The sequence below is a fragment of the Martes martes genome, assembly GCF_963455335.1.
Source record: "Martes martes genome assembly, chromosome: 1".
NCBI classification, from domain to species: domain Eukaryota; kingdom Metazoa; phylum Chordata; class Mammalia; order Carnivora; family Mustelidae; genus Martes; species Martes martes.
The window spans coordinates 33,458,570-33,483,080 of NC_137888.1; positions in this window are offsets into that span (position 1 = coordinate 33,458,570).

A 24,511-nucleotide genomic window follows, 5' to 3' on the forward strand; every position below is an offset into this window, starting at 1 on the left:
CACATCCAAACTGAAAATTTTCATCAAAATATGCAAAACTTTAAAGATAGTATCAGACTCTGAGGCCTTACTGTGTATTTCTCACACTATTTGAGAGTCTTCTAAATTAGTGAACAGGAAATATATCATCATAAGATAGATAGGAATCTAGCTTGTTCTAGGAATAGAAAGAAGGAAAGCTGGTACAAATGTAAAGAGGTGGAGGAGGGGGAAAAATCGTATGAATAACTATTAGCAATGTGAATGCCATTAACCCACTGTAGATTTTATAAACAAAGTAGCATGATACGATTCATAAGGGGAAGAAGTCACACGGTCTGCCATTAGAAAATGGATGCTAGGGCAGGGTGGGGGGATGATGCCTTGCACTAGTACAGAAATACTAGAAATGAAAGAAGTAATGAAATTCAGAATACATTTTTAGTGGTACTGAAAGATTTTCTGATGGATTAGATATTGCAGAGTGGGGAGTCAGTTCCCTTAATCGTGTATGACACCTTGAACCACTTCCTGTTAGATTCAGGGACAATACGGTGTTGAGGGGAAATCACTGGGCTGAAAAACTAGACACAGTTATAATATTCCTAGTTCTTCCCCTTTGATAAGTTGTGAAGGCTCCCTACGTCTCTTTATTCCTCTGTAAAATGACCTTTACATTGCCTTCCTACTTGAGAATGCTTCGAATGTTACACACAGCAATCTGTGTTACTGCTCATTGTTCTCATGCAACTCCTTTCTCTGTCTTAATTGCATTATGCTACACTTGTTCCTACTGAATGTCAGTTCCATTTGTTTTTCATAACTTCCCCAATTTATCAAAGTCAACAATCCAATCTTACCCTCCCAAGGTGTTGACCTTCCTTTTTTCCCCCTTTTATTCCCATGTGCACTCCTAATGAGGTAAATTTTCTACTCTATCATTTAGATTTTGGATTCTTCTTTTGTTAATCCACCTCCACTCTTTACTCACTTTTCCCATGGCCAGATGATAATCAGGCTTTTAAAACCCCTTGCTTCCTATGAGTACCATCCGTAAAATGGTTTTAGCTTTTAACACAAAAGATAAAGTTATACTTAGTAAAGCTACACTACAATCACAATTCTCCACAATATACTATATCCAGCATCCTAGATTCAGGATAAGATTAATCAAACTTCCCTGCAGAAACATAAGGCATCGTACTGTCAATTCTGCCCATTTGAACACATATTTCACATTGTGATAAATCTTTCAGATGTAAAAAGTAAAAATATAAGTATGTAACTTCAGGTTCTACAGGTAAACAGCATAGATGGGCTGGCTAAAAAATCACCTATGTAAAATATATACTGAAATAATATAAATAATATACAATTAAAAATATATAAATAATTAATATAAATATTACTATGTGTATATATTTTATGTTTATGTATATATTAATCAATATGTCTCTCACCATACCAGTCTTGATGTTTAATTATTTCCACTCTGCCTGCTTTTATTTAATGTTCTTTTTTTGATAAAAGTAGAAGAGAAAAAAATAAGCATTAAAAATCTATTTTTTGGCAGCAGAACTAGTGTATTTATTTTCATTTCTCATCTTTTATATACAACATAAATATATATATATGGCCTATATTAGGAATATAATCTAATATATAATGCCCTTTGCTTATATTTAATCATGACCTTTAAATAATAAGTATTTTAATCCTGTAAACTCCAATCTGCAGAGAATAAATGTCTAATTACATGGGGAAAATAATTAGAAATACGACTGACCTTTCCCTATGACTGCGTATTGTATGTTTTTAATTAGAAAAAAAATTAATATAAACCTATGAATACAGATAATTATTTTAAAATATCAGTGTGTGTCCAACTTAATATGGCTTACTTTTCTGGATCAATGACTACTTTCTATTCATTAAAGCTAATATATCAAACTTTGTAAAAATATGACATTTTATAGCAGTGAACAATTCTTGTATGTCATTTTAAAATTAAACATGGAAGAGTTAGCCCTGAATGCTAAAAGAAATCTACTAACCCACCTAAAAATATACTAACAGCATGAGGTAATACAGTACAGAATGTAGTTTTTCTAATGCTTCGTATATACATATATGAAAGCTTATTTCCAAGCTTTCTCAATATTTCTCAGCTAACCCATATCCTAAACGACACATATATAAAACAGTTCACATACTTGTGGGTTTGCCCTGAAAGTATACAGCTTGACTGCAATAATCACTTAAATATATATATAATTACTTAATATTATAAAATATTATGATTTTATATATATATAAAATCATAATATTGTACAACTTTTATATGTACACAATTTTATTTAAATAATAAAGTAGAAAAAGAAAAATTTTACCCTAATAGAATGTATATTATTTAAAACAGCAAATATAAACTCTTCCAATGTTAGATTCCATTTTATATATTTCTTTTATCATAGGATAAATATATATAATGTGACTAAATACAGCAATTCCTTATCTACTAAGTATCTTTAACATGACTAAAACCAGTGATTCTTTATATTTTTCCACCATTGAGACAAGTTTATTCTTTTTCCCTTGTGTTTCCACCCTTCTGAAATAGAAGTCTTAAAATTTACCAGTGGAGCAAAACAGGTAGCAATAGTGCATTATAACATGACTATAATAAAGGACAAGGGAGAAGAAATATATTCTAAAAATTCTAAGAATGAAATTTAAATTCTTTTTATTAGATCTAAGATATGCCATCCATCACTATTATGGGGAATATGCTCAAAATAACAGCATGTCAGTTGCTCTACCTACAGTTCAGAAGCACTTTGGGACAATTCCTATGATCGGAATTTCCTTAGATACACAATAATAAATGTCTCAATGTTGTGACAGGTTTTGTAAATTATTTTGGCTATATAAAACTGTGTCTGTCACTCTCAAAATACCAACAAATGAAACATGTATTTTAATCAAGTGAAGATTTCATCATTAAAAGCCTTGAAATAAATACTTGAAAAATGTATTTTTAAAAAGCAGGCATTCAGCAAGAAGTCAATTGGTCCTAGAAAGTGTAATGGATGGCTTTATGAAAAGTCATTTATTTACAAAAGAAATGCCATTAAAAGTTGAAAGTAGTCATCATATAAAAGAAACAATTATGGAAGAAAATTATTTTGGGTAACATAATTATATGTCCTTCTATGCTCATCATCATTTGAGTCATTTATTTGAAAACAGAACTTTGTTGCACGAATATTAAAGAAAAAGGATTAGAAAGTTTTCATGGCTTGTAATTCAAACTCTGATCATTTTTTTAAAACCATCACAGTGACAGTTGTAGATTCCTCAACAATGTTTGATATGTTAATTAGAAAAATATCTGCATAGTTTTAGTAAAATGCTAAGAAAGACAGGAAGGTCAAAAGTTGATTGAATGTGGTGGCTCAGTGGGTTAAAGCCTCTGCCTTAGGCTCAGGTCATGATTTCAGTGTCCTAGGATAAAGCCCCGCATTGGGCTCTCTGCTCAGCAGGGAGCCTGCTTCCTCCTCTCTCTCTCTCTCTGCCTGCCTCTCTGCCTACTTGTGATCTCTGTCTGTCAAATAAATAAATAAAATCTTCAAAAAAAAAAAAGTTGATTGAATGTTCTCTATCTGTACTGTCCAATATGGCAGTCACTACCACAGTATGTCCAATATTTCGACTCTTGAAATAAAAATTAAAATTAAGTTAAATTAAAGATTCAGTCCCTTGGTTATACTACCAACATTTCAAGTAATCAACAGCCACATTGTTACAGTCTACAGTAACAGGCAGTGCACATAAAGAACATCTCCATCATTGCAGAATATTCTTTAGGCAGCATCAAATCACAACTGCTATATATCTATAATTTTCAAGTAAAGTTCAACTTGTTTCCATACTTTCTATGAATGTCTATACACCAGATGAGATGAAATTAAATAATAATGATGTCCTGTTAAAGGTGAAAACAATTACAAGTTATTCACCTTGGATGTGAATCCTATTCAGAAAGCCAGAGGACAGGAAACAAATGCTAGCCCTAAATATCAGTGATTAAATTTGGCAAAGTAAAAAATTAGTCATTTATATTAAAAGACTGAGAATCACACTACCAACTGATAACACTAACCCATGTTTCTCATGAATTTGAACTGGAGGGATATATTCACAAAGAAACAAAAGTCCTCTAACCGATGTCTTTTGCTAGGAATAATATGGAGCAGGAATCAAAAAGGTCCAGTTTCAGGGATGAATGGTTCTATGGACAAACACAAATATAATAACTCAATATTTCTTCAACCCCAAATCAAAACTGCTGATTAAACACTCTATATCAAGTACCCCAACACTTTACAGACTAATATGCCAATGCTTTTGGGAGTACATTATCATGAATTTCTAATACTTAGCCACTCAATTAGCAAATAAACTCTGGCCTTTTAGGCTGAGAAGAAAAATAAATCTGACCCTTTAGTTTTGAGACCCTTTAATGACTCTGAATCACCCATTCCATCAACCTATTATCATGTTCAAAATGTCTGGAGTTGAAGTCTCTCGTATACATGTCCTCAATATAACGTAAATTTAACACATAATTTTGTTAATCAAAGGAGTGTTAGAAAAAAAATCTACTTCCCTTATTTATAGATGTCTTTCTAAATACATCAATCATGTGAGGTGTTTTGTTTTCTTTTGGTTTCTGTGGAGGGAGTCTCTCTCTTTTTAATGTGATTGTCATGGTAAGGCACGTGCTGAATGTTTTCGATTTTAAAAAAGTTATAGGTAATTATTTATTAACATGTTTATATATGTGAGATATGGAACCCCCCAGAATAAGTAAAAGTGAGGAGGTCTGAAGTTGAGAAAAGGAGTAAGAGAGGGTGTGGAAATAGATGGGATCTGGATGGTAGCTACAACACCTGTTGTCATGGCTAGAGTGGAGACGAAAACCAGCAGCTATGGAGTCGTCTGGAATGTGTCCAAGACCAGAGAGAGGTCTAGAAAAAGACTAAAAATGAGGAAAAGTTCAAGGAAAATCTCAGTAATGGTAAAAAACGCAAGTAGTCAAGCACCAAGTGGCAGCGACAGTGGTAATATGTATAAGCGGACAAAGGAAAACATTCCAGCAGAGAAATTAAATTAATAGCTTTAGCAGTAGGGGATTCTGACACAAGTATCATTCTTTTAACTGTATGTGGAACCTCAAGCCCTTAATGATATGCCCACAAGCTGGATTCCACTAGAAACTATCAACAGGCTACAACTGGCTTTTGTTTATAAATTGAAACATTAGTCTATAGCACTTTTCCTCAGTTCACCCTCTTTGTCGGCCACCAACTAAATTATTTTTTTTCAAACAATATATTATATTATTTCATTTCTTCTCATAATCTCTATTTCATTGACATCCTCATTATCTCTGACCTCAACTGTTACGCAACTCAACATACTCTCACTTGTCCCTTCCTTTGCTCCAACCATGACCATGACATTTATCTCCTAATCAGTGTCCAATGGAAAAGGACAGAATGACTCCGTGGGATAAGTAAGATTTATCTAAACTAATCAACCATTTTATAATACAAATTCTCTCTGACTCAAATTCTCCACTGTTGTAACAGTGATCATCTTAGGGTTCTCCAGTCACACCAGCAATAAGATGGGCACCAAGTCTTTGTACATGCTATCTTGTATCTACTTGAGACTTTCTCTTTGTTTCTCCTCCTTGGGTTTCCAAAATTATTCCTAAAAGAAAGCACAAAGTCTACTTTCACTATAAGCCAATTATAGTGTTATTTGCATGGTAGCCTTTCCAAACCAGTATCTGTTAAGATACTGGTTTGGACCAAAGCTTGAAGAGGAGAAGCTGAATTTTCGAAAGGAATTACAGACCCATAAATTACACAAAAAAATGCCTATAGACTGTATAAACACCACACAGAATTATACAAAAATATTTAAAATACATATATAATTTTATGTATATATAGGTACAACTTTAAAACATACTTTATAGTCACTTTTTACTTAAGAATATTTGTTATGCAAAATATAGTGGTTTCTTACCTCCTTCCTTAGAGGTCTTTCATCTAACTAATCAAATTGCAAGGATATAAATTCTACTACTATTTAACATTTGATGTTGGTTAAAGTTTTTTTTTTTTATAATTCAGGCCAGTGATTCTGGGATAAAATACTAATGAATCATTTTTTTCTTCTATAGATAAAACCTCATTAATTCTGAGGTTAGATGCTTTGAGCAAAATGTAAGGAACTTCTTTCTGCTTCATGTATTAAATAATCTATAGCCTTAATAACTTTATGAAAAATATTTTCTTGAAAAAAGTATCTGAAAAAAATTTGGACATCCAAAATTATATCAATCAAACTTTACTGACCTATAAAGCATATTAGGAAACCGTACTCCTAATATGACTTAGGCAATAAATACTAATATTTGCTCTATTTTCAGTGTTATATGTTATTCTATAACCACATCTATCCATTATCCCATTTTATTTTAAGTTAGAAGAATGGTTTTATATTTAATTTATCTTGCCAAGGCCTACATGCACTCTGACAACTGAAGAAAATCACAAAAAATATAAACTGTTCTGAATCTTTTTGAATGACAAAACTTTGTCATTATTCATCCGGTCTTTAAAATATAGTATTTAGGGGGTATTTATATTTCTAAAAAATACAAATGACTTTAGCTGAGTATGTGTCAAGAGAGGAATAGTTTAAAATATACCTGTTATGTTTGTCCAGTATTTTAATGGAAAAAATGAAACATGTAATAACAGATTCCTACATCCTCAACTTTTTTTTTTTTTAAGATTTTATTTATTTATTTGTCAGAGAGAGAGAGAGGGAGAGAGAGCACAGGCAGACACAGTGGCAGAGGGAGAAGCAGGCTCCCTGCGGAGCAAGGAGCCCGATGCGGGACTCGATCCCAGGACGCTGGGATCATGACCTGAGCCGAAGGCAGCCGCTTAACCAACTGAGCCACCCAGGCGTCCCCATCCTCAACATTTCTATTTTCCATGAAAAGTACCAAATCCAATATCCTATGAAATTCAACATGATTGAAACATTTTTTAGGGGCACCTTGGTGGCACATTTGGTTAAGCATACAACTCTTGGTTTAGGTTTAGGTCATGATAACAGGGCAGTGAGTTCAAGCCCCATGTGAGCCTCATGCTCAGTGCAGAGTCTGTTTAAGATTCTCTCTCCCTCTCCTTCTGCCTGACTCCTGCACTCCCACACATGCTATAGCTCTTTCTCTCCCTAAAAAAAATAAATTTTTTAAAAAGAAACATTTTCTTTTAATTTAAATTATTGACAAAATACAATCAATCTGTATAAAAACCCAGATCAATTTGGATCAAGTTTTTGGGAAGCAAACCTTATTTCTACCTGAGGGTAAAACCTATACTTCGATAATTTTAGATACGGGTTGATCTTACAGACAATAAAAATAATTTATTCAAGGGACATCTGGATGGCTCAATTGATTAAGTGTCTTCCTTAGGCTCAGATCATGATTCCAGGGTCCTGGGATTGAGTTCCACACTGGGCTCTTTGCTCAGCAGAGAACCTGCTTCTCCCTTTGCCTGCTGCTCCCCCTGCTTGTGTTCTCTCTCTCTGACAAATAAACACAAAATCTTTTAAAAAATGAAAATAAAAAATAAAGATAATTTATTCAAGTCATCTTGACTTTGATTAAGACTCTCAGGTAAGTCTGGACTTGCCTCAAAAAGGATGCTTCAATTTGCAAAGAGAACAAATCTAAGACCTCTTCTGCTGGGAGAAGGATAGTAGAATTAGGATGAAATGTATTTCTAGTTTGTAGAAAATGACATAAACTTTTCTCTGAACACTCCCCAAAGCAAGTACTTCCATTCTTTATTCATGAATAAAAATGCTCTCTACTATGTACCTCATTTCTGAGTAACTCCTCTGAAGAATGAGTATCGAATAAGAGTGACAACATCTGGAAACAAAAGGAAGGTCTAGCTCAACTGAAAGATAATTTTTTTTCTATGATTTAGATAGATAAAAAATTTCTATCTGATATCCCCAGTTTATCTCTTAAGTAAAATATTTGGTTCCGACGTGATCAAACTGTAAACTTGGTTCAAATGAGCTAGTAAATGTGCTAGTTGGTTATCAAGATAAGTATCTTCATGATGTTTTTAAAATGTTTTCTCTAAAAATTTTCCCCATTAAGAAACAAAATTTGGGCACCTGGGTGGCTCAGCTGATTGGGCGACTGCCTTCAGCTCAGGTCATGATCCGGGAGTCCTAGGATTGAGTCCTGCATTGGGCTCCCTGCTTGGCAGGGAGTCTGCTTCTCCCTCTGACCCTCCCTCTTCTTGTGCTCTCTCTCTCTCACACTCTTTCTCACTCTCAAATAAATAAATAAAATCTTAAAAAAAAACCACACAAAATTTTCTTGAAAACTTGTTTCAATATACAAACACAGCCAAAAAAGATCAATCAAGGAAAATATTAATTTGAATGAAAAAGCAATGCAGACTTACTTACAAAATAAAATAAATTTTGGTTCACCTTCTCCTTATAAAGGGATTTTAATAAATATTAATGTAGCAACTTAGCAAGATTACAAGGAAAAAAACTGTGTTCAAAAAAGAATCTGTAATTCCTGTATAGGACTGAAAATTTAGGAGGATATAAAGATCACAGAAAAAATACTGACAAACTGGAAACCTTTTTGTTTGACTGTTTTCTTCCAAGGAATTGGTTGGCACAAGGTTAAACATAAAATTCATGTGCTTGAAAGTCTGATGTTGAGAAAGATTTCTAATATATATTAGGTGATTTTCTTGAGTCTCATGACAGTAGTGATAAACTGTGAACTCAAGAGTTGGGTAGATTCGGGTTCAAATTAAGACTTCACCCTTTATTCTTTTTGAACTTACATACTATATTTCTATTTCTTACTCAGAAAAAGTCTAAAGTAAATGCTTTTGGTGAGCCAGCAGTGTGTAGTAGGGAGAAATGGGCATGAATTGGTAGAGTACTGACAGAAGAATAAATGTTCTGTCACCTCCAATTTGTAATTACTTATATTGCCTGGATACTGCTCATGAGAGAAGAAAAGAGAATGCAGAATCAAGTGTGGAAGTTGTGTCAATCACACATCACTTCTGCTCATCTTCCATTGATTAAAATTTTATTAAGTGACCACATCTAACTGTAAGGGAGGCTGAGATGCTATTTGGCTAAATGTCTAGGAAGAAGAGAAAATGGATTTATTGAATACGTAGAAGACTCTGCCACAAGGTTATATAATGCTACCTACCACACAGAGCTGTACTGCAGATTAAATGGAATAATGTACAGTTCAGTATTCACCATGTGGGGGCTAACAAAATATTTGCTATTATTATTAATGTCAGTGTTACCATTCTGAACTTCATTTCTCATTATGGAGCTTTAAGGTTGTGAAACAGATTGTAAATTGGTTAAATATTTACTCTTACCCAGAGAGCGACTGAAAAATTTCCTTTCTAACACTCTGATACAACTTTCTTATTTTGATATAATGAAAAGAGAATAAACTTTGTAGTTGCACTAACTGGAGACTAAACCTCTACTTTCCCACTTAATATCCAGGCAACTACAACTTAATAAATGGTTACTAAGTACCTATAAAGAGCTGACCTTGTAGTGTGCTCTACGAACATAAAGAAAATTAGTTTTGTCAGATTAACATTAAACAATAGTAATATTTTTGAATGAGTCCAATTATGGTAGTAAATTCAGAAGGCAGATGTAGTTATGGTGAAATATATCAGGGGACATCAAGGAGGAAGATTATTGTGCTAGTGCAGGTGAGAAATGACAGGGACTAAAACTTGAAGTGTGGCTGAAAAAAAGAAAAAGAAAAAGAAAAAAATATAATTGAAGGGCACCTGGGTAGCTCAGCTGGTTAAGCATCCAACTCTTGATCTCAGCTCAGGTCTTGATGTTAGGGTTGTGAATTCAAGCCTCACACTGGGCTCTACACTGAGCAGGGAGCCTACTTAAAATATATATATTTAAAAAAAAAAAAAAAGAAACCCATATTTAAATAACATTTTAGAGGTGAATTAACAAACAGTACTTAATTTAAAGTTGGGGAAATAAAGAAAACTTCAAAGGTATTTTGGGGATTTTTCACCTATTGGAGGTATACTATTACCCAGACAGAACACATGAGAAAAAGTAGGCTTAATAGAGAAGGTAGTAATTTAAGCCTTGTATGTGTAAGTTTGAATGTCCAATATGAATTACACTGAAAATGCCTTGTTGGTATTTAAAAACTGTCTGGAAAGCAGAAGCAACTCATGGTTAAAAACTTCATAATAACAAACATAAATGTGAATTACTGGTGAAAAGATGGTCAGAAAAGGCAAAGCCTGGAATGCGATTGGGTGGTTGGGAGCAAGTTGTGATATGCAGAATGAGAGTGAAAAGAAGGTGGGGGGGGGGGCAGGGACAGTCCACAAAATTCTCAGGGGCTTTTTGAGCATTAATTTTTAGTTTGTTCCATGACCAAATCAACTAGAGGTCTGGAATGCAGTGGGTTAAGAAAGGAGAGTGATGAGAGGAAATGGAAGGCTAGCTGCAGAAAACCCATTCAACAACATTCTTGTAGGTAGAAGGAAAGAAGGACACAAGAAACATAAGGGAACAAGAAAACAGGTCCGAGATTTTAAGTTCAAGGACCGAGAATACCTCCTTATGTTTGAAAATTAAGATCAAGAACATCAGCGGGAAAGAGATTTATATTACTGCGGGGAAGGGGGGAAGAAAAAGACAAAATGAAAACCTTCCGCTTGAAAAGGAGTTGAAATACTGCTTCCAGTAAGACAAGAGGAAGTCAGAGATGCTCCATGGAGGATGAAAGGGCAGATGAGCAAATTATGACTCTGTTTCTCAGTGAATAATGAACATGGTTTTATGTAGCAGGTGAAGAGAGTGATTTTCAAGGTGCAGATTTTATTTATTCATTTATTCAAAAAAATACACTGTGAAAACTACGTTCCAAAATACTAAGATAGGCACTGACAACACAAAATTGAATTCAACATGTTTCCTAACCTCAAAGTGCTTACATTTCAATAGGGAAGACAAATCAGGAAACCACTGATTGGGAAACTGTGTGAGAAGTGCTGTAGTGGAGGTGGGAACAGGATGCTTCTTAGAGAGGGAACAGCTAATAGAATGCATGGGGAGGAGAGAAGGAAAGAATTCTTCCTGAGGAAAGCTTTCAAGCTGAAGGTAAATCTTAAGGGTGAGTAGCCTTAAAGTAGGCAATTAAGGAATTGGGAAGTGTGTTCCTGATAGAGAAAGCAGCGAGACTGAAGGCAAAGTTAGAAAACAGCATAATAAATTCAAAAAATGGCATCTGTTTATAAGGTTAGAGCTCAGAACTTGAGTGAGGAATTTATAAGTGAGATTAGAGGCACTCAGGAGCCAAACTGCAAAGCACATTTGCAGTTTAAGTTGTATTTTCAAATAAGGTATGGGGAACTATTTTAACACTGAAAATGTGAAGGTAGGCTCATTAGACTTGCACTTGAGAAAGAACACTCAGATTCAAGGAAGAAAATGTCCTCCTGGAGGCAGGAAGTAGTTAAGGCATTATTGCCTAAACTGATCTAAGGCAAGAGAGATGGAAAACAGATGAAAAATATGAGTACTTTAGGACTTGAAACCTAAATGATCAGGTTTGGAAAAGAAAAGAAATGTTCTAATATGAAGCATGGGTCTTTGGCTGATGGTACCAATGAGATAGGGACTAGAGAAAACTGAACTGGGGAGGATGACAATGTAGCACTGGACTTTTGTTAATACATCTAATTCAGCAAAGATTCATAAGCACATACTCCTTTCCAGGAGCAATGCTAAATGTTGAAATACTGAGCTTGACTTATCTATGGAACACTCAAGTGGAGATTTTAGTAAGTGAATCAGTCATAGTTCAACCAGAGAAGCAGAACCAGTAGGAGATATAAATATATCCTACAGGATATCATATATATTTATAGATATATATTCATATAGATAGATATTTGTATCTATCTGTATCTGTGTCTGTTTATAGATATCATGTTACATATATGGATAGGGAGAAAGATATATATGAAGAGAAAGAGAAAGAAAGAAAGATTCATTATAAGAAATTGGTCTACATGATTAAAAGGACTGGGGTGGCAAAAAACAGCCAAAATCCTCAGAACTCCCTTTATCTCCCCCTCCCCTCTCTCTCCCCCTCTCTCAGAAGCCTCAACTCAGCCTCAACCTCCTATGTAGTGATTAAGTTAGGCCCACCCAGATTATCTAGAATATTATCCCATATTTACAGTCAGCTGACTTGGGACTTTAATTACATCTGCAAAATCCCTTCACAACAACCAGATTAATGTTTGATTGAGTACAGAAGCTAGTCAAGTTGCCACATCAAAAAAGCCACTAACCATTGGTAAATCAGAAGGGAGGTGGGGGCTAGGGACATATATTTTAGTATTATCAGATTGCAGGTGGTGGTTTAAAGTATAAAGTTACATGAGTTCTCTCAGAATTAAAAATAGAGAGTATAATACTAGCAAAGTGTAGCCATATAGTCCATTATTAAAAACCCTCTTATTATCCCCTCATCACTCACACATACACACAAACACACACACCCCAGAAGAAGGTACAAAATCTTTAAATAAGGGAGTCATTTCTGGAAACACGTGTGGAGTAGACAGGTAGGATTTCCGATGTACCTGTTCTATCTAACTTGGTATTGTCAGCTCCTTGAGAGCCATGACTGGATTGACCAATACTCTTAGGGTCACTGAAGTAAATCTCCTTAGGTCAGTAGGGAAAAACATACTCTGGTTTCACCCATTCTCTATCTTCTTGTTATCTCCAAATTAAGATCCCTTTATGCTCTTTTCTTCTCACAATACCTCATTTTGTTAACTTAATTTCACTGTATGTAAGGACAGATGTTTGATTCAGAGAGAAAGGGATACAAAGGGGGAAAAAAAAAGGAATCCGACCAGGAGAGTAAGAGATGAAGCACAACAGCGGAGCTGGTACTGGTGAGCAGACTTTGTATGAGGTGGGGAAGGGAGATGAGAACAAAGTGAATCGAGAGGTGAATTAGAGGTAAGGAACTTCATGTGGAAGACTTCTGAACAGTGAGAAAGGTGTTATAAAAAAAAAAAAATGACAATCTGAACAAGGATGATTTCTAAGGTTTAAGTAAGTTGAGCTTATTTGTATGTTGAAGGAGAGACTTCTGAAAGCCAGAAGGAGTATGAGTACTCTCTGCCTGCCTCTCTGCCTACTTGTGATCTCTGTCTGTCAAATAAATAAATAAAATCTTTAAAAAAAAAAAAAAAAGAGGCGGGCGCCTGGGTGGCTCAGTGGGTTAAAGCCTCTGCCTTCGGCTCAGGTCATGATCCCAGGGTGCTGGGATCAAGCCCCACATCGGGCTCTCTGCTCAGCAGGGAGCCTGCTTCCTCCCTTCTCTCTCTCTGCCTGCCTCTCTGCCTACTTGTGATCTGTCAAATAAATAAATAAAATCTTTAAAAAAAAAAAAAGAGGCACGATGATCATAATTTAGTTGTAATGATAACATCAGATCACTTGGAGTCAGAAGATAAATAGAAAGGATTTAGGGAAAAATTGGACCATAGTCTTCCATCTGATACCTGGGTATGGAGTTGTGATGCTTCTCCTTCTTTGGCCCACTGTATCAGTTTTGAGTTTCTGTGCTGAAGAAATGTACTGTATTGCCATTGTCAGAATAGCAGAGCCACAAAGGTAAATGAAAGTTAAGATTTCCTGAGCTGGGAGCCCTTCCCTTACCGGGTTTTGATTGTCAGCCCAGGGAGATATAACTCAACAATTTATTCTTCTGTACATATGCCCTGAATATTCCCAGAGTATCCTTTGGGTCACTTAACTCAGGGAGGCTCTTGAATGTTACGAAAATAAATCAATAAGTAAATTGCATGTATATTTAGAATTCTAGGGAAAATTTTTCTGATTCTAAAATCAAAAAAGAGATGGGAGTGTGGGGAGAAAAGAAGGAAAACCCGGAGAGAGGAAGGATGATAAGGAGAGAGTAAAGGAATGAGTATGAATAAACTAAGCAATTCCTCATCTTGGTAAACAGGTAAAGTAAAAAACACCACTGTACAACAATAGCAATAGTGTTTTCATTTCCTAGGACTGCCGTAAGAAGCAAGGTGGAAATTTATTTTCTCCAAGTTTTAGAGGCTAGAAGCTCAAAATCCAGGTGTCAACAGGGCCATGATCTGTCTGAAGACTCTAAGGAAAGAATCCTTTGTTGCCTCTTTCAGCTTGTGGTTGTCTGCAATCCTTGGTATTCCTTGGTTTATAGTTACATCTCTCCGGTTTCTGCCTCTGTCTTCACAGGGCCATCTTCCCTTTCTGTGTCTGTGTCTATCTCCAAATGTAAAGACACCAGTCATTGGATGTTGGACCCACCCTCATCCAATATAGCCTCTTAGCTTGATTACATACACAATGATCCTACTTCCAAATAAGGTTATATTCACAGGTCCCGGGGTTTAGGATTAAACAGATCTTTTGGGGAAGTAATCAAATCCACTAGAGCAATAATTGTTTATCAAAGAAAGAAACTGCTCTTAAATCTTAAATCAAATTCAATTCAATTCTAAAATAATTGAACTATCATTTCTTTCTAGTCTGCTCTCAATAACTTGGTTCCCTCATCTATAAAATGGGGACAATACTAATTTCTACCCTCTCAGACTATTGTGAAGACTTTGTTAGAAGATGTCTACTGTTTAGAACAGCTCCTGGCTATCATAAGCATTTTGTAGGTGTGAGATGGGCAGCCTTGAAATATTTGTTAGCCTCTCCTACACAATGATCCTGCCAAGACTTCACCCTGAAGAAATGAAAAGATTAGCTAAATCTTATTGTCCAGACAGTGTAGGAAGGAGCCAGTCTATTAGTGAGACATCACTAATTAAAGCATTTTTATCATGTTTTCCCTATTGTTTCTGCAACCGACTCTGTAATTGGGCAATTTACTCTAATAGACAATGACCTTGGGCATTGTGGTTGGTTTTAGCAGCCCATTCTCAATTTTCTAACAGAAGCAGGTGAACTCTCTTAATTGGTATGCCTAGGGAGAAATATAAACATGTCAAATGAATAACCATCAAGTAATACACAGTGTTAGGTGACATTCACTTTCTCCTCCGCCAGCTGCCTTTAAGGTAAACCTGATAACAAAGCAGGACAATTTTTCCTTGCCTATACAGAGGTAAGATTAGCTCATTTAAGAGGTATAATCAGAGAGGAAGGCTGCCTAAAGTGAACATTATAGACCAGCAATTCTCACAAAGTAAGCAGAATTAATAGACAATCTAGGTTGTAGAACAAAATAGATGTGCTACTTGAAGATTGTTTCCTTTACTGTATGTCAGTCAAAAGTCTCCTTATTCATTTTTAACTGTCACAGAAGTAAGTGTAATGAATCCCCAGCCATCAGCACAATTAAGCAGTGATGTTATTTTGAAAAGATTTAAGGTGAAAAATTCTACTGGACCATCACCTTAATCTGCATTATGTGGGCTAGATTTTTTTTTCCTCCTCAAATTATAGAAGCATGAAAAAAACAATGATGCCTCCACTAATGTGTAATCCCATAGATCTATCTAACCAGACAATAAATTTCAATATTATGAATAACCCCCTTTCTATAAGAGTTTTGCCATGTAGACAGAATTAACAAGGAGCTGTAATAAAAATGGTAAACCCTAGTTCTGTGTAATTTGGGGTTAGCTTGGCATGGTGCCTTTTAATCCATTGACGGCAGCCACATATTTCAAGCCTTCATTTTCATAATGTATCTGGGAGGGAATGAGAAAAAAGGAAGCCATAATTAGCCCCCATATTTAACTAGGAAAAGGAAAAACTAATGTTTTGTTTTTTAATCTGGCTGTCTATAATGATACTCATATATTTATGTATATATTTATAATAAACTCTTTCTCTAGTTTTCTATCTATCATAACATTTTCATAAAAGAGACATAAATCAGTGCTTCTCAAACTTGTTGGCTCATTAGCAACACTAGGGGTGATTTTAAGGCCTTGGATGCCTAAGCTGGACCTAGGTCAATGAAATCATAACTGAGTGGGGTGGGGAATGGGATTTCTGCATAGGTATTTTTCAAAATCTTCCTAAAATATTCCCATCTGTAGGGTTGTGAACCACCGACTTATATGGCTAGAATGTGATTTTTAGGTGCTCATTTTGTTCATCTTCCCATCTGTTACTTGTCATTTCCCCAATTTGTAGAAATCATTACTTAGTGTTAATGAGGTTCTTTTGTTGAGAAAGCACTTTTGCTTCTTCATTTTCCCTTTCCTTTGGGATTTCCAACATTTGTTTGTGTAGGTATTAACTTCTTGACCTTTCTAAGGTATAACCACATTAGGTTAATTCTATGATGGCATTAATAACAAAAGTGTCTATTAAGGATCTTATTTCCATGTAATTGTCTAGAAAACAACACACAGTTAATGTCCTTTAGAATTTTACACTGGTAATAACTGAAATGCAACCAAAACACATTAGCTTTAAGAAATATTCAAGTATATGTGCTCATCAGCAGCAACTCGGGATATCCAGCCATAATTACACCAATTTTTCCTAAAGTACGACCCTTCTTTTTGCTTAAATATCTCTTTAGATGTCAGATTACTCCTCTAGAGATCAGACTACTGCTTATTTTTCAAGAATTGTGAGTACTTTAGTAGGGTCAGAGGCCTAGAATAACTCTACAACCTCAAACACAGAAGAATTGTGTGTAATTCTGTCTCTTAAATGACAATGGCCTGCGGTATAGTGTGCATGATAAATAAAATGCACTTCTAGAGCAGTGTAATTTCAATATTTATTCCTTTATTTCCACACCAGAACGGAAAAAAAAAAAAGTATGTGTATAGCCCATAGCAACATATATGTTTCTCATATTATTGCTTCCAAGATGTCCCAAACAATGCTATTTTCTAGAAAGCTTGCATTTACAAATCTGGCAGGCTTCGTTATCTATTTCTAAGATACTCTTAGTAACTTTAAAACTGGGAAGCAGAAACATTTATTATGACATTACTATCTGTCTGTCCAACATTGTAAAATAGTAATAATAATAAGCATTTACTATTTGAAATGAAGTGGCATAAACTTTAAAGGGATTGGCTAATAGTTTAACCATGAATACTACAAAATTTTCCATGGGATAAAGGCCACAACAGAGCAGACCAGATAATTTCATTTTGTGGTGCTTCACATTGGTGCTTCGCATTGATTTGATTTCTTTCATGTATTACATTACCGATATCAGAGTTATACAATCAATTGTATAGGTGGCCCCACAGACCAGTTTGTTAAATTTATGAGGAGCTGGTTAGGATCAACAGTCAGAAAATCAATTTCCTACTATTCTGTTTCTCATTAGGGTATGTGTTTTGTTTTGTTTTCATTTTGTTTGGGATTGCCTAACTCTTTTGAGAAAGCAATTTAAATAGACTATTCTTGCATATTCTATCAACTTCCAATCAAGCCCCTCCATAACAAACAGGATTCCGCTTCCACACAAAAGTGAAGTAACAATAAAAACAATAACAAATGGTTTCCTTTATAATTGTTTTCCATTAAATTAGCCTGACAGAGGCCATTCACACACTGGCTAATTAGTGGGGTCATTTTCATCCCAACGCACACTGTTGAAGGGAGAGTATTTGGATAGGATTTAGTTGTGAAAATGGGAATAGAATGTCAGCAAATACTCAGAACTTCTGGATATTTAACTCAACTGTCATGGGTTCCTTATTGTGGAGCCTGTCCTGCCTGTCAGCCAATAAATATGTATTAGCTACCCACAACATCCCAAAAGTAATTAAAAATTTAACAGATTTCTTCATCTCCTGGGCCTACAGTTAGTTCACCATAAAATCATAATCATCAAAATTCATTCTTATTCACTTGGTTCTCTGATATATTCAATTCAATCCTATAAATATTTATAGCATGCTGCTTTCTACTGTTGAAAAGTTTACAGTCTTGTATGAAGGATAATGCAAGCACATATAACTAGCTACCCAAATGAGCTAAATGCCATGAGACAAGCATGAATGAAGAACTATGGCTCAAAGTACAGGCAATGATACTACTTATGCGAAGTCCACATGTCAGAGTAAGTACCAAAGTTAAGTCAGGAGAATTTTAAAAAGTAATTGAGTAATATAAATATATAGAGACCTTTTGTGACCTAAAAGGTGGTGAGGTAGCCTGATACATCAACAGTGAAGTATTTTCCATTTCTGGTTATGATGGAGTAACTGACACAAGACTAGCCTTCCCTTTCCCCTCTCTAGGGGAGATTTAAACACAAATTTAAACAAAATATATGAAACTATGTTTTCAGATGTTACACAACAGACAACACAGAGCTGAGTGAAGGAAAACTAGGAAGGGAAATTCCACTATCCTTCCATTCTTCTGCCTTTACAGTACTTTATAGTACCGTGTTATATAGGATAAGCACTTTATATACCATGGTACAAGAGAGGGAAGCCCAAAGAGAGAACGGTGGTTTCACTGAGTTGAGAAGACAGGTAAGAGGGATCTGTACAGAAGAGGCACTCTAGAATTCTGCATAAAGGGGTCCTTCCATCAGTATCAAAATACTAACCTGCATATGAAAAAAGTCATGAAGGATAGAAATAGTTGATTTCTTCCCAGGGATACGGATTACACAACTATATTTCTTACAACTCATCAAATCCTACACTTAAGTTTGGTGCATTTCACTGTTTGTAAAATATACCTCAATTTTCTAAAAACTGGTGACAGGACTGGCTCACCTTTTTTTTTTTCTCAATTTGACAGAAAGAGAAATCATAAGGAGGCAGAGAGGCAGGCAGAGAGAGTGTGAAGCAGACTCTCCACTGAGCAGAGAGCCTGACGTGGGTCTTGATCCCAGGACCCTGAGATCATGACCCAAACTGAAGGCAGAGGCTTAACCTACTGAGCCACCCAGGTTCCCATGACTGGCTCACCTTTTAACAGGATCACTGTGGTTGCTTTGTTCAAATTTAAAAAGTAGGGACACATGGAGGTAAGAAGAAGAGATAGGAGCCTATTGTAATAAGTTGACTGAGAGATAGCAGGACCTGGACCATAGTGATATCAGAGGATGTGGTTGGATTTAGAAGTCAGAACTATCAGATTTACAGAAGAGCTGGGAAATGGGTGGAAGACAAAAGAGCGAAGAATGACTCCAACTATTTTGGTCTGAACACATAGAAGGGTGAAATAACCATTACTGATATAGGGAACAGCATGGACAAAGCATGTTGGAGAAAAAAATCAGGCATTCAGTTCTAGATGCATTAGAAAAATTGTATGAAACCACTAAGGGATTGCATGTAGATTGAGAAGAGAACTGTTCATGATCTGATCCCTGAGATACCCTCACAATAAAAAGCCAGAAAGCTGAGAAGAAGCCAGAAGGAAAAAATGAGATGGGAGTGTTGAGTGAGGAAGTATAAAATTCAGCAGAGTGGGATGTCCTGGAAGCCATGTTCAACCTCTCCTTATCCTTAGACTCTGAAACACATTCCAAACCCTTCTTTAAAACAAAACAAAGCAAACATCTGCCCCGCCCCCAATATACTCCAGTTATAAACCTAGTTATCTTGCTGCTGAAGTCAAAGTTTTGGAAAGAGTTGTTTTTTTCTCTCTTCTTCCACACTTTTTCACTCACTCCTCAATTCCCTCCAAACTGGGCCCCCCCCCCCAAGTACTCTGAGGGAGGCTCTCATTAAAGCCACCAATAAACTCCAGTGCCCTACATTCAAAGTTTGGGTTTCCCCTAGATCTGATCTGACTTGAATTCTTGGGAGTATTTGATATTCTCTACATCTTAAAACACTCTAATTTTCAAGACACCATACCTTCCCGGTTTTCTTCTTACATATCTGGCTTCTTCTTAGTCTCCTTTTTGGACTCATCTCTTAGTCTTTGCATGTTTGAATTCCTCAAAGTTCAGTCATAGGCCCTTTAATCAAACCATAGTTACTCCTTGAACAATTTCATTCATGACAGGTGGCATAACAGATGATTAAGAATATGAATGTTTTTTCTAACCTGCCTGGGTTAAATCTCAGCTCTGATACTCATGAGCTTTGTCATCATGGCAAGAGCTTCACCTCATTTTATCTCAGTGTTACCATTTATTTTAAGATGGGGATTATAATGGCATTTATTTCATTGAGTTGTCACAAAGATTAAATGAGTCTATATTTGTAAATCACTAATACAAAAAAACCCATATGTAACCCATATGTAACCCAAAAAAACCACATGTAAGCAGATGGTTTATACTTGCAGTAGCCTAGACAGTCTCTATTAGAAACCCATACACACAACCATTTTTTTCTTTTTAATATTAACTTAGGTTTCTCAAAGTTATCTCAAACTCAGTATTGTCCAAAACAGAACCCATGATCTATTCCCCAAAGCTTTATGTTCTCTCAGCTCAGAAAACTAGGCAATATCCTTGATACCATCCTTTCCCTCTCCACAATCTTCACACCCATATCCAATCCATCCCCACATGTAATGATGCTACTTTTTACATATTCCTTGAATTTATCTCCTTCTTTCCAATAAGTTCTACCACACTAGCCTATTTTCATTTACTTTTATGTCTGTTCTCTGCTATGGTAATAGCTTCTTAATTGGGCACCCTGCATCTAAACTTTCTCCTGGTCTTTATGCTGCAGGCAGAACAATCTTCTGATTGTGTTCCCCAAACTGAGCACAGAGTCTTCAATGATTTATTATGATTCTGGGAAAGGCCAAAAATTCTTAATATGGCTTACAAATCCCTCAATAGCTGATTTCTTCATGATCTCATTTCTACCAATCTCTCTACCTTTAGCTTGTCTCTTGCTTTCCATAAATTCTTCAAATAACACATGCTTCATTCTGCAACAGAACATTTAGGCATAGCCTTTCTTCCTCCATTCCTCTAATTTAATTTTTACTTTGCTTCTAGAATTTGGCACAAAAGTCATTTTCTTACTGAAGCTTTGCCTGGTTTCCAGGTGTGGTAAAAGCTACTAATTCATGCACACTTGTCAATATACACATTCCCTATCCACATAAAACTATGGGAATTTTACATTTTTATTTTTTAATTTAACATTTTTAAATAACAATTCAGCTAATGAAAACTTCATGACAAGAGGAACAGAATCTACATTTTCTTATTATCATGGTAAGCCCAGGGTCTAGGATGGTTCTTAGCAGTTAGAAAGTGGTCAGTACATATTTGTTGAATGCATAATAGGGTACCAATACTTACTATAGGAGAAAAACAGTTTCTAATGAGCTGTGAAAGAAAATTAAGCAATTAAGTATAAAGAACCATCAGCACAAGCACAGAGATAGAATATGTGTTGTCATTAGCCAGAGAATATTACTGAAGAATAATCTTCACAGAGTGGTAAGATCACCAAGCAAACATCAGCCTTTCCAGAAAACAAGTATTATTCCAGATGCCCTCTTAGGAAAGTCAAAGAAGCACACCTCTAATATGCTTGGTGATCTTTAGACTTAAAACATGCTATCTCCAATCTTTCTTTATAAGTACCACAAAACCAAATTAAGTCACAAAAGGTTAGAAGAAAAAAAATAGGCAAAAAGACTGTAACAGGCATGTTGGAGCCAATTAGAAACACAGAATGGAATGGAAACAGCCATTAGGATGTTTTGCTCCAGTGATCAGCTTGGTCTGCAGACACCTGTAGGTCGTTCAGTATCTTCTCTGTGGGCTCTCTGCATAGGAACAAGAAGCTTAACAGGAAACTGAAAACAGGAGGTGGGGCTATCTTTTATCAGTTTCAGAGATAATAATGTCTCTCCCAGCATGGAGCTGATTAGAAAGAGATGCTGAGTAGTGGAAAATCCGGTGAACTGAGCAGCATTCCAGCTCTCTCCTGAATCAGTAGTTCTACCTCTGACTTAATTACATAGTTCAAATTAATGTTAAAAGGGCATAAAGTAGACATAGTTGATAGCAGATCAAATTTATGTAATACTAAGACTCTTTCCTCACCCTGATATCTTCCCTGTTAAATCACCAGTGAATCTGAAATTTCTAGCATAGAGTCACTGATTATTATTCCAGAAATAGATACATTTAAACTACTTTCAAAAATCATATTGCCTAGGTAATTAAGAAGATACTTAGCTACCACAGATTAGTTTATCTAATGTTAAAAAACAAGCAAACAACAATAAAGACAAAGACAATAGACCCCATATGGAATCACTTATGCAAAACCACATGTCACCAAACTGAGACTTCACAGTTTTGGCTCTCCCAGAAATGGAATCTTAAACCAGTCAATCAGGAATTGCCTGATCAGCAAATTATTATTTTCCCCTAAAGTAATCTTGTAAAAACCAACCCACTTTATCATCTAGCAAAACTTCTTGTTCCCTCTCCCTTCTGCCTATAAAGTTTCAGGCTTACTGCAACTCTGAGATCCTTTCTCTCTGCTAGCTAGATTGGATGCTGCCCAATTAAGATTGATATTTTTCTCAAATAAACTGAAATTTTTATATGCCTCAGTTTACCTTTTAACACTTCTAGTGTCAAAAAGGTAAGTGGAGATCCCCGAGAGCCCCCAGGAGCAACAATCAAATAGGTATAGATACCTGTTAAGTCCCTTGAGCTCACTGTTTTCTCACTGCCTCTGGAGGTAGTGGATAAGTCCCTCAGAGATCATAACTATGTAGCTTTTGTGTTATAAGCTATGTGTTATAACTTTATTTGAGCATTTCATTTTCCATACTGGATCTGGAAACCAGCTGGAGTCAAACTAGGTCCAACTTCATTCAGTATTATAATATGGGTCCAGGGTCAAACTAGTTCTTACTTAGAAACCATTTTGGGTCCAGGGTCAAACTGAGTCTGACTTAAAAACCAAACTGAGTCCCATGTGAAGCCTCAGGTGACTAAAATTTTGTTTAAGCCTGAGCACGGTTAACCTTATCAAACCTATGGCCACTGAATTACAGTGGCCATAGTAGAGAATTTTTAACTCAAACAAGCTTATCCATTTATCTTAGTTAAAGGAAAAGGGGTCTCGGTCAAGTATTCATCACAAAGGGTAGAGGGAACATTATTTTTCCTCCTCAACAATATCCAGTGACCAGGATGAGACTGGTTGAGACATCCCATTTATTCCACAGCCTGCAAGCAGGATCCTGGGAAAACTAGCAAAAGCCAGCAAATGAGAATGCTTACCAAAGCTCTCCCAGAATACTATCTGTGATGCCTGGTCAAGAAAGGAATGTAAAATTTAATGTTGTACATTCCTTTCCAAATTCAGATTGACAGGCAACAACAAAAAGTGATAATCAGATCTTCGAATTGTTACTCATGAATTTGCCTTCAAGTATCCATCAGATGTAGATCCTTTCTTTCCCAAGGATAGCTATTACCATCTTGTCTCATTTTGTGTCCTGACTGCTTGCATTGGCAACTGTCAAGCTGGGGTTTAAACATAAAGTTGGACAGATATATGAACTGCACTCCATTCACAGCTAGGGTACTACTCACTATTGCCAGCTCTCAAGGGAATTGTCTAAGTCTTTCTTTTGGTTATCTTTGGGAATGACTCTGGATCTCAGAAGAGTAGTGTCTTTTGCATCCTTTTTAAGGATGCCTCTTGTGTCCATGGGGTTGCTTAATATTACAAGGATTATTTACTGTTTGTCCTGGCTGAAACCTGGTAAGATATCCAAAAGGACTTTTTGTTTGTTTTAAGTACTCTATGGTAAGGAGTTGGCCCAACTGGAAGCTGCTATTCAGAGCCTTAAAGAAACTTTTTTAGGGCTCCTGGGTGGCTCAGTGGGTTAAAGCCTCTGCCTTTAGCTCAGGTCATGATCCCAGGGTCCTGGGATCGAGCCCCACATTGGGCTCTCTGCTCTGTGGAGAGCCTGCTTCTTCCTCTCTCTCTGCCTGCCTCTCTGCCTACTTGTGATCTCTGTCAAATAAATATATAAAATCTTAAAATAAAATAAAAGTCTTTAAAAAAAAAAGAAACTTTTTTAATGTCTTCTTTCCTAAGATAAATGAAACAATATATATGGCAGGGAGGTGGGGCATTCTGAAGACTTTACTGAAAGATTTACTAAAACATTCCAAAGACACACAGCTCTAAATCTAGAACATAGAAATTGTTTGATTTCCATCTTAGTTGAAGAACATCTCCTTGATATAAAGAAATAAACTGAAGAAAATGTACTTAGATGGGTGGGTCAGTCTTGATATAATTCAGGTTGCAAGCCCATTCTCCAAGGAATTAAAAATAACTGTACTTGATTTACAAATGAAATCTTCTGA